Genomic DNA, 11,939 nt, shown 5'->3' with positions numbered 1-11,939 from the left:
TACATCGAGTTGTTACTATATTTTTTCGGATAAAATATAGAAAACTATCTTTTATACTAGAATTGAAAAATGTGTTTTTCAAACCAAATTTTGAGTTTGGAAGTTGATTACGAACTAGTGGAGATATTAGCATATCGTCTGCCCATAAAAAATGATACACTCGCTTATTGCATGGCATTTATACACTTAATTTATTTTCAAAATTTGATTAATAAAAATAATTTATTATATTTTTTGTGTCTCACAAGAGTTTATTTTGTTCCTACAACATCTCATGTATAATGAGGGAAGCAAGACAACTTAGTTTTGAGGTAAAAGTTTATTATCTAAGATAAAAAAACAAGATAATGCATAAGTCAAAATCTCCTTATTAAATTCCCAGAACTAATTAATTAAATCCTTTTAACTTTATTAAATAATAATTAATTTTTAAAGGAGAATTAATAGGAGAAGAGTTGACATTAATCATTAACCGATTTTCACCCCTATTAATAGTAGAAATAGTACAAATGACTACAATTATTTATCGGCTCGTAGCAGAAAGCAAGATATGATACAAGCTGTAATCTCACTATTAAATTTTGGTGTGCCTAGATTTTCGGCTCAACACATGTTATACAATGAGTTGGAGTCGTCACTGTATTTTTGTGGTTAAAACGTAGAAAACTCTCTTGAAGCTCATTTTTAGGAATATAATGGTCCTTGAATTTAATACGTGTAACGCCCCGAAAATCATTTCATAATTACTATATATAATCTCTTACAAATCATTTTTTTTATTTTATCTATTCTCTTTCAAGAAGTCACATTTTCAAACCTTTGCGGAAATAATTTAATACTTAAAATGAAATTGAACGAAATACAATTCTTTTTTGAATACTTCTCATGAATCAATTATTGAATTTTTAATATGTACATCATGGTTTACAAAATACAAGGCGAATCTATTCTTCGCTCCTAACACAGACTAAAAATACAAATACAAATAAAATAATGTTGGGGGCGTTGACATTACAAAAGTACCCTACACAGGTTCCCTATCAAAAGAAAGAAAGGAGCTCCTAGACCGGTGGTGCACTGGAAACCTCACTCGGGTCTTACTCGATCTTCGAGTTTGAAGAGATCTCTATAACCTCCACTAAATCCTCTATGCAAATTAACTCTACATAGTTATCACTCTCGTCCTCAACCACCTCATCTGCTGCCCAATCCATCGAAGGGTCCGGGGTGTACCCCCTAGGCCCCGATGAAGTAGCCATGCCTACTCCTTCCGTCCCTCTTGATGTTGAGTCTGTAGATGAGAATCTCGGTTAGGGCCAGGTCCTAACAGCCTCTGGTCTGCCTCGTGCCTCAGTTGGTGTGGATGGAATGGCAGGTATGAACCTTCGCTCTGGTAGGGTGAATGATGCTTCCTGAACTGCGTAATATGCCAGGAGATGCAACACAGAGCCATCACATACAAGATCCAATTCCAGGTGGCAGGGACCAGTGTAGGTGTATCTGTTTCCGTCAACGTTCCATGCCCCCTCTTGGGACATGGTAAAGTGGTAGCCCATGATCATCGTTGATCTGTCCATCTAAACATGGATGTATACGAGTACACTAGAAAGAAAGAAGAGAGTAAAACATCTAATGAAAAACTTATCATTGACGTCGTGGAATTACACAGAATATCACCCCCAAGATAAAGAACAAGTACACATATATCATATGATCATACACACATGTATTAATGATGAATGAAGTATAAAACTTATGATTTTAGAATCAATATCGATAAATACCATATATGCATGCTATGTATATGTCCATGATCCTTACACCATTATCCTCCCAATAACTATTCGAAAATAACCGAGAGTACAAGTCCCATAACAAGTCGATTTGATTGCACCAAAACTTATTCCTCACAAGGATGTATATATGATCGATCTGTTCCAACAGAACTCTCTATTTTAGGAAGGTGTCGTATCAAACACTTTATGGGCATCCCTCTCATCGATCCTGGTTGCAAAGAGGGGTTGTCAGAGATCGTCTAGTTTGCGCTGTGAGTATTGTATGATCCAACAGAATACCTCATCCAGGAATACACGAGGCTCCCTCAAGATTTTGCTGACGAATCACCGCCATTGCTATCCCTCTCAAAATTTCGGGGCTCGTTTGTCTCCCATAAATTTCCTCTCCATTACTTCATTATTCACAATGAATATGCACACTAACCGAAGTTAGCAAATTAAATCTTTTAATCTATCTTTTATAACGATCTGCCCATCCTAAGACATTGCTCATTGGGAATGCTTCTAGTGAGACCCGATCTTAACATTTAAACCATAGAGAATAAACCTCAGTACCACTATGAACTATCGTTGAATCACCCTGAACGGCTCTCAAGCCAAGCCTCTTACGGTCAGACGATCTCGCTGCATGAGCATATAATACTTCTCAGCACCACTACGAACCATCGCTGAATCACCTAGGACGGCTCTCCAGCCAAGCCTCTTACAGTCAGACGATCTCACTATGTGGGCAGAATATAACACTTGCGGGCCTCTTCCTTAACCATGCAATTCTTCACATACATCACTTTAGATATGACAACTCTACTTTGTATCATTTCCAATAATTTCCTATGAAGGTTTTTTAGGTTTTATTGAATGGGATTGGAAGTGAATGAATTCTTGATGACAAAAATGCCATTTGACTCTCACACCTTTGAGAGTTATTGTTCAGACGAGTCAAGAAGTCTTGTTTGTATAGATCCCTCTCGCTCAAGCGAGAGCTATCTTGCTCAAGCAAGGAATCACCATTTTTATAAGGCACATGTGGCTCAAGCGATAGCTGTCTCGCTTAAGCAAGAAAACAACAACTTTTCATTGTGCATATTTCAGCTCAGGCGAGAGTTGTCTCGCCCAAGCCAGTGTTAGGTATCAGTGGCAGAATACACCTAGAAGGGGGGTTGAATAGGTGTGGCGGAGCTCATGTTTTGCTTTTTGGTTTTTACACACTTGCTGAAAAAGCCCAGTTAATCGATTAACCAATGGGCTTAATCGATTAACTTGTAACAGAAACAAAATTACCAGATCAACTTCTTGCACATATATTTACCAATAGATAAGCAGAGATACAACATATACTTTTATGCAATATTAACAAGGATATAACAAGGTATTAGTATGCAAAATATGAGCTTCAAAATCGAATTAAAACAGTAAGAATTATAAAGGAGATTAAGAGAGCACAACTTGCACAAATGGATTTTTATCCTGGTTCGTTTGCGGTCCACTGCAAACTACATCCAGGCCTCCCCTTATGATCTTTGGAGAATTCTCTTCACTAAATTGAAAACCTTGTATCGTTACATACACCAACTCAATTACAAGACTTGAATGCTCCATTCTTGGAACCCAAAGAACTTCGTCACCCTTGGTTTGATCTTTCCCAAAACCGCCTCCCAAGTAAACCTTTCTTACCGTGATTTGGCCCCAACCAAGGTATCGCTCTTTATCCCAAGACCTTAAAGTCTTTATGAAGAACACCTTACCTAACCGCAGCTAGGATTTTCCAAATCCTTGAATTACAATGCTTTGAGTTATGAATGAGTACTTAATACTCGGATTTTACAATAATGAAAACTCAATGATTAACCCTCACTCAAGTACCTCAAGCCATCATGCATATGTGAGTTAATACAAAACAGTAAGCACAAAATATTTCTCTTAAAATCTCTAATAAGAATGCATGAACATGCAAGAAAGAACGGATGAGATTAAGCATATGAAAACAACATGTAATACACCATGAATAACATCAACTAAGCATGTTAATCTCTCTTCCTCACACATGCATCTCTCTTCACAATATGATCTCTAATGGTTCTAAAACAATGATATTCAATTACTACACGTTTCTACAATTTGCCAGACCTTATACAAAACAGATTTGACCCTTCAAACCGTTGCAATCAGTTACACAGTTAAAACAGAAAACAATTATAACAGAATAGACACGTTAATCGATTAAGCCTTAAGGTTAATCAATTAACCAGTGTATTTTCATACATGATTAAATGGTAAACTACTTATATGTTATGCTTGACTCATATACATGTTTTAGCAATTATGTTATGCCTAATATGCATATATAACATGCATGATTAATGCATGAACATATAATAAACTAGATTATATGCCTCATGAATACGATATGACAATTATAATGGCTTGTGAGACTTGCATCTAAGTTTACCTAACTCAGACTCACTGGTAATGATAACTATTCATAAAACTTATCTTTTGCTAGTAAAACATTTTTATTAAGATTAATATTTTTAAGTAAGATTATTAAGTTAGACTTACCATTTTAAAGTAAGCCAACTTAAAGAAAAACAATATTTTTTAAGTCAATCTTACCACTTTAAAGTAAGCTAACTTAACCAAGATCAACACTTTTAAATCATTTTTCTATCTAAGACTTCATAACACTTTAAGTTTATAAAGTCAAGACTTTTTAGGTCAATCTCCTCATTTAATGTATGCTACTAAAGAAAACACAACTAATTTCATGATCATCTCAACACCTTCAAATTTTAGGATAACCTCGAGGGTTATTAGGTGTTGATTTCATAGTCATGAACTATAAATCATAAGTTTATTACGTATTAGTGATAGAATACACCTAGAAGGAGGGGGTTGAATAGGTGTCGCGGTTCCCACTTCCCGCTATTCGCATCAAAGCCCTATTCTGGAAAATCACTCAGTTAATAGATTAAAGATTGCCTTAATCGATTAAGTCGCACAGAATTAACAGTTGTTGAATGGCTCGATTACACAATCACTCACAGATTATACAAAAATGATATAGCAAATATATTTGAACAGAAATGATCTTTATATGGCAGAGATACTATATTCAAATTATCAACTACAATAGGCAATTAAAAACAACTTAAAACATTAAAGAGATAAGGGTAAGAAATAACATGCAACAAGGTTTTTATAGTGGTTCATTTTGTGGTCCACTGCAAAACTACATACAATCCTCCCTTTCGATCTGAGAGATTTTCTTCACTAAAATTGAAGCCAATGTATCTTACATACACACTTCCAATTACGAGAGCTTGAACGCTACCTTCTTGAATTCCCAGAACCTCTACCTTGATTTGACCTTACCAATCGCCTAGTAAAACCTTTCCTATGATCCAACCCCATCCAAATATATGTACTAAACTCAAGACCTCCCAGTCTTATGAAGAATCTTTGTATCTCATTAGTGGTACGACACCAATAGACGAGTTTCCTTGTTACAAAAATACAAAAAATACTTAGTAATGTGAAGCACAAAATAGCTCAAATATTACAATTAAGAACAAGCTATAAACCCTATACAAACCTCACAAATGATTATGAATATGTATAAGATCAGAATTATGAAGAACATATAATTTTTACCCTAATAAATCTCTAATAGAATTGAAAGAATCATGCAAGAAAGATAGAATGATGAACACATTTAATCACATGCAATGGATGACATTTTAATCCCTTAGCATGATACTATCTCTCACTAATCTCACATGCAATTCTCTCTACCTATATGACATATAATGAATACGAAAATATGCAACTTAGAGACTCTAAAAATGAATGAATTAATGTATTAAGCATGGTGTAAAAATACAGTTTATATAGAAAAGTTATTTTACGCCCAGTTAATCGATTAAGTGCACTGTTAATCAATTAACAAGCTGTTTAGAATATCTGAATTCTGTTTTTTAGTTATCTGTTGAAACTGATTAAAATTATTTCACGTTAATCGATTAAAGTCTTTCTTAATCGATTAACTAACATATTTTCAGTTAAGATATTAAATGGTAAACTACCAATATGTTATGCTTATCAACTCTACATGTTTTACCATTATGTTATGCCTAAGATTCACAATTAACATGTATGATTAATGCATGAACATATAATAAGCTAGATGGCATGTCTCATGTAAATGATATGACAATTTTTAGAACTTCTAAGATTTGCATCTAGGTTTACCTAACCTAGACTCAATAACTAACACACATATCTAAGACTCTAATTTAGACATGAAGCACTTGAATCTTTGGCATGTTGATTTGTTGAGTTATCTTTAAACTTTCACTAATTCCTTTGTCTTCATCAAAACATAAGCAAGCTAATTTCTATCTTGACAGTTTGCACTTTCAATCTCCCAATTTTTAATGATGATAAACTCAACACCAAATTTTGTTTTGATGCATAGCTTGAAGGTAGTCATAGAATGCATGGTTGTTGATTTCAAAGTTAAAGCGCATAGCTAGACAACGGAAGCTGAATTTTATTTTACAACTTGCACACATCAGACAACAAAACAATCTTTCTCCCCCTTTTGACATTATCAAAAAGATAAACTAAATGAAGTTTTGGTCAAAAGTAAGAAGAGATATGAAGTGAACTCAAACTGTAATTAATCAATTAATATTGGGAATGTATTTAATTAACCAGTTGATGAAAAAATTGAACATGTGCACACATTGATAAGCATTTAATCTATTAAAATAGTTGGTTAATCGATTAAAACAACAGAATACAGCAATATGACAGATTTAATGGCATTGAAGGTTATACATGAACTAATAAAACATGGAATGATCAAGCATTAATATTATAGCATTCAAACAGCAAGCTCAATCAAACATAAGAGATACATATAATCAAACATGATCAAGGACGACTAAACATGTATTTATGCTATATTTGACATAGATAGGAGTGTTATGTAAGCAAATTAAAACCAAAATAGTAATGATTTAAGTTCAAATGACATGCATATCAACTCACAATAGTGCAACAAAAGTAGATAGTTAGAGTTACAACCCAAAAAGCATAGAGAAAATATGTCTCAAAATTACAAAGCAGCATAAATCCAGATTTTTAGAAAAATGAGCCTAGCTAATCGATTAAAATGCATCTTAATCGATTAAATTTAGTGAAAAATGAAATATTTGCTACTGTAACTCATTTTAATCGATTAAGAAATATAATTAATCGATTAACTCACATCAGATTTGTAGAATCAAGAGGTTTTTGGGTTTTAAAAGCATGCATAGATTTCTAAAATTTATCAAGCAATTTTTACTCAAACACATATACATTTTCAACTTGTCATACAAGATCATGAGTCATAATAGGAATATAATGCATTCACAACAAATATATATTTTGAAGCATATAAGACATTAATTATGCGAAGCACATAATGAAGTTTTAGAGGATTTTAATCAAGATAATTTTCATCAAGGATTCCAAGTTCTCTTCGAAGATCATAGAAAGTATCTCGTGAGAGAGGCTTGGTGAAAATATCAGCCAATTGCTTAGTAGTTTCAATAAATTCAAGCACACAATTGCCTTTATGTACATGGTCATGCAAGAAATGATGTCTAATTTCAATATGCTTGGTTCTAGAATGCAAAACGGTATTCTTGGATAGGTTTATGGCACTTGTATTATCACATTTTATAGAAATCTTTTCTAGGTTAAGTCCAAAGTCCTTAAGTTGCTACTTCATCCAAAGGATTTGAGCACAACACACACTAGCGGTAATATATTCTGCTTTGGTGGTGGACAAAGCAACACACACTTGCTTTTTACTGTGCCATGCAACTATGGAACTGCCTAATAAGTGACAAGTCCCACTAGTGCTCTTCTGATCCAACTTACATCCCACAATATCAGAATCGGAATACCCTACCAAGGATAATGAGGCATCCCTAGGATACCATAATCCTATATTAGTTGTTCCTTTTAAATATCTCATGATGCATTTTACAGCAGTATAATGTGAATCTTTAGGCAAAGCTTGAAATCTAGCACACATACAAACACTAAACATAATATCGGGGTGACTTTTAGTTAAATACAATAATGAGCCGATAATCCTACGATACTTGGTTACCTCGGTTAATTTTCCCTTTTCATCTTTGTCTAGATAGCAAGCGAATGCCACAGGTGTTGAAGCCTCTTTACACTTTTCCATGTCAAACTTCTTCAGTAAATCCTTGCAACATTTCGATTGATGAATGAAGATGTCATTTTCCATTTGTTTGATTTGTAGTCCAAGAAAGAAGGAGATTGAGGCCGTACCCGATACAAATAATATAACAATTAAAACTGCAGTACTAGGAAGTGACTCCTAGGTCGTTTCCCAAGGATTATCTTTCAAGCAAAGCTTGAAACACCTTATACTCACACACACACAAGGGGGTTTTTGTTGTTGGATAGTATGAACTTAAATCAAAATTAGAAACAATAGTTAAGCAATGTAATAAAATGGCTAAATCCCTTTGGAACATTTGTTCACAACTCAATCCTCGGTTTCAAAAGATTATTTTCAGATTCCAACCATATCTTCCGAATTTGTTGAGAATCAATTAACTAAGCGATAATCAATTCAAAGTTTCAGAACCTAAACCTCTAACTAGGCGAAATAAATATAATCATGAAACGATTAACAAATTCACACAAACTAAGCATTCATGCACTAGAGAGAGTAAATCAACTAAGTGAAGATAAACTCAACCAACCAGTTTCTAAGCAATGGAATTAAGAAAACCATATTCAGAAATAAGATAGAAGAAATCAACAATAAAGAAACCGAAAATGCATTAATAACTAAACCTCAAGAGTTGTGATACATTACCAAAGGAACTTAGTCCAAAAATTTAGCCTTCCATGGCAATGGTAGAACAAACCGAAAATGAAAATGAAGAATGAGTGAAACCCTAGCAGAGTAAAAAGAGGGGAAAACGGAAATGTGTATATTTCAAAATGAGAGAAAAATGAAGTGTGTGTGTTTGGAGTGGGGAATCCGAATTTAACCCCTCCAACACATATAAAACCGAATTGGGCCTACACAATGGGCCTAAAGCTAAATTACAATAAAAACAACTCCTAAAATAAAATTACAATCTTCACTTCAATACATATCCTCGACTTCCACAATGCCCAAAATGCCATTGGTGCCGAATGTGATCTAAAAATGATAATAGATTTAATTCCATAAAAGTGTATGAAATTTAGGTATGTTTGGCACTTATCAAAGCCTCTTTACACTTTTCCATATCGAACTTCTTCAGTAACTCTTTGCAATATTTCGATTGATGAATGAAGATGTCGCTTTCCATGTTTTTGATTTGAAGTCCAAGAAAGAAGGTCAGCTCATCCATCATCGACATCTCAAATTCACCCTCCATCAACTCAAAAAATCTTTACAAAGAATGTCATTAGTAGATCCGAAGATTATTTCATCAACATATATTTGAACTAAAAGCACATTATTATCTAATCTACGAATAAAGAGGGTAGTATCAACCATACCCCTCACGAACTCCTTTTCCAAGAGGAAAGAGCTCAATCTATCATACCAAGATCTGGGAGCTTGTTTCAGGCCATAAAGGGTCTTTTTCAGCTTATATATATGGTTCGGATATTTAAAATTTTCAAAGCCGGGAGGTTAATCTACATATACCTCCTCTTGAATGTAGTCATTCAAGAAGGCACTCTTGACATCCATTTGAAAGAGCTTGAAGTTCATAATTGATGCAAAGGATAAAAGCATCCTTATGGCCTCTAATATGGCTACAAGAGCGTAGGTCTCATCATAATCGATGCTCTCCTCCTGGTTGTAGCCTTTGGCCACTAAGCGAGCTTTATTTCTGATTATCAAACCAGATTCATCTAATTTTTTATGAAAGACCCTTCTAGTACCAATCATTGGATGTTCTTTAGGCTTAGGGACCAAGTCCCATACATTATTACTCTCGAACTGTTTTAGCTCTTCTTGCATAGCTATACCCGAGTGCACATCCTCAATGGCCTCATCTTTGGTCTTAGGCTCGATTTGAGATACAAATGCAACAAATTTACAAAAGTTATGTAAAGATCTACGGGTTACCACCCCCATAGTTATATCACCTATCACTTTGTCGAGTGGATGATCCTTGTTAGTCTTCCACACGATTGGCAGGTCCTAATGCTCATCTTGGACAATATGCTATGCTTCTGCTTCTTTGTCTTGGTCCATGTCCTTAGAGTATTCTTCTTCCAAAGCACCTGCAACATCATCATAAAATACATTCCTCTTCTCTTTTGGAGAAGATTCATCAAAATGGACATGTACATACTCTTCTACTTGCATTGAATATTTATTAAAGACTCGATAAGCTTTACTATGCAATGAATACCCCAAAAGTATACCCTCGTCAGCTTTTGAATCAAATTTACTTAAAGCTCTTTTTCGATTATTTAATATAAAACATTTACAGCCAAAAACATGAAAATGAGCAATATTAGGTTTTCGGCCTTTTAAAAGTTCATAAGGAGTTTTTGAAAAAGTAGGCTTCAAGAGTATACAATTTATCACATAGCAAGTTGTATGCACTACATCAGCCCAAAAATTTAGGAACCATGCTTTCATTTCAATTTAGGAACCTTGCTTTCATTTAGCATGGTTCTAGCAAGCTCCTCTAAGACTCGATTCTTCCTCTCAACAACTCCATTTTGTTGAGGGGTACAAGGGGCTAAGAATTGATGCATAATACCATATTTATCACAAAATTTATCAAATTGATGGTTTTCAAATTCGCCACCATGATCAGATCGAATATATACTATCTTATGATTAAATTGATTCTGGATTTGTTTGGCAAGGTTTTTGAAAGACTTGAAAGCATCACTCATGGACGATAGAAATAGTGTCCATGTGAATCTAGAGAAATCGTCAACGATTACTATAGCATAAAAGCTACCACCAAAACTCATAACCTGTGATGGTCCAAACAAGTCCATATGGAGTAGCTCTAAGGGTCTTGTTGTAGATATCACATTATTTTTAGCAAAAGAGTTTTTAACTTGTTTACATTTTTGACAAGTATCACAAGTTTCTTGAGTTTTAAAATCAAGTTTTGGTAGCCCATCGACCAAATTATTTTTAGATAATTTATCTAGATGCTTTACATGAATATGAGCGACGCGCCACCAATCGCCTAGTAAAACCTTTCTTATGATCCAGCTCCAGCCAAGAGTGTGTTCTAAACTCAAGACCTCCAAGTCTTGGTGAATACTCTCTGTATCTCATTGGTGGTACGACACCAAGAGACAAGTTTCCTTGTTACAAAAATACAAAAAATACATAGTAATATGAAGTACAAAATAGCTCAAATATTACAATTAAGAACAAGCTATAAACCCTATGCAAATCTCACAAATGATTATGAATATGTATAAGATCAGAATTATGAAGAACATGTAATTTCTACCCTAATAAATCTCTGAAAGAATTGAAAGAATCATGCAAGAAATACAGAATGATGAACACATTTAATCACATGAAATGGATGGCATTTTAATCCCTTAGCATGATACTATCTCTCACTAATCTCACATGCAATTCTCTCTGCCTATATGACATATAATGAACACGAAAATATGCAACTTAGCAATTCTAATAATGAATGAATGTATTAAGCATGGTGTAAAAACACAGTTTATATAGAAAAAATGTTTTATGCCCAGTTAATCGATTAAGTGCCCTGTTAATCGATTAATGGGCTGTTTAGAATAACTGAATTCTGTTTTTCAGTTATTTGTTGAAATTGATTAAAACTGTTTTCACGTTAATCAATTAAAGCCTTTCTTAATTGATTAACTGACATATTTTCAGTTAAGATATTAAATGGTAAACTGCCAATATGTTATGCTTATCACTATACATGTTTTACCATTATGTTATGCCTAAGATTCACAAATAACATGTATGATTAATGCATGAACATATGATAAGCTAGATGGCATGTCTCATGTAAATGATATGATAGTTTTTAGAACTTGTGAGATTTGCATCTAGGTTTACCTAACCTAGACTCAATAACTAAG

Source organism: Lupinus angustifolius, unplaced genomic scaffold (genome assembly GCF_001865875.1).
Source record: "Lupinus angustifolius cultivar Tanjil unplaced genomic scaffold, LupAngTanjil_v1.0 Scaffold_61_1, whole genome shotgun sequence".
In the NCBI taxonomy this organism is placed as follows: domain Eukaryota; kingdom Viridiplantae; phylum Streptophyta; class Magnoliopsida; order Fabales; family Fabaceae; genus Lupinus; species Lupinus angustifolius.
The sequence above is the reverse complement of the archived record's forward strand: the minus strand, read 5'-3'. Positions refer to the sequence as shown.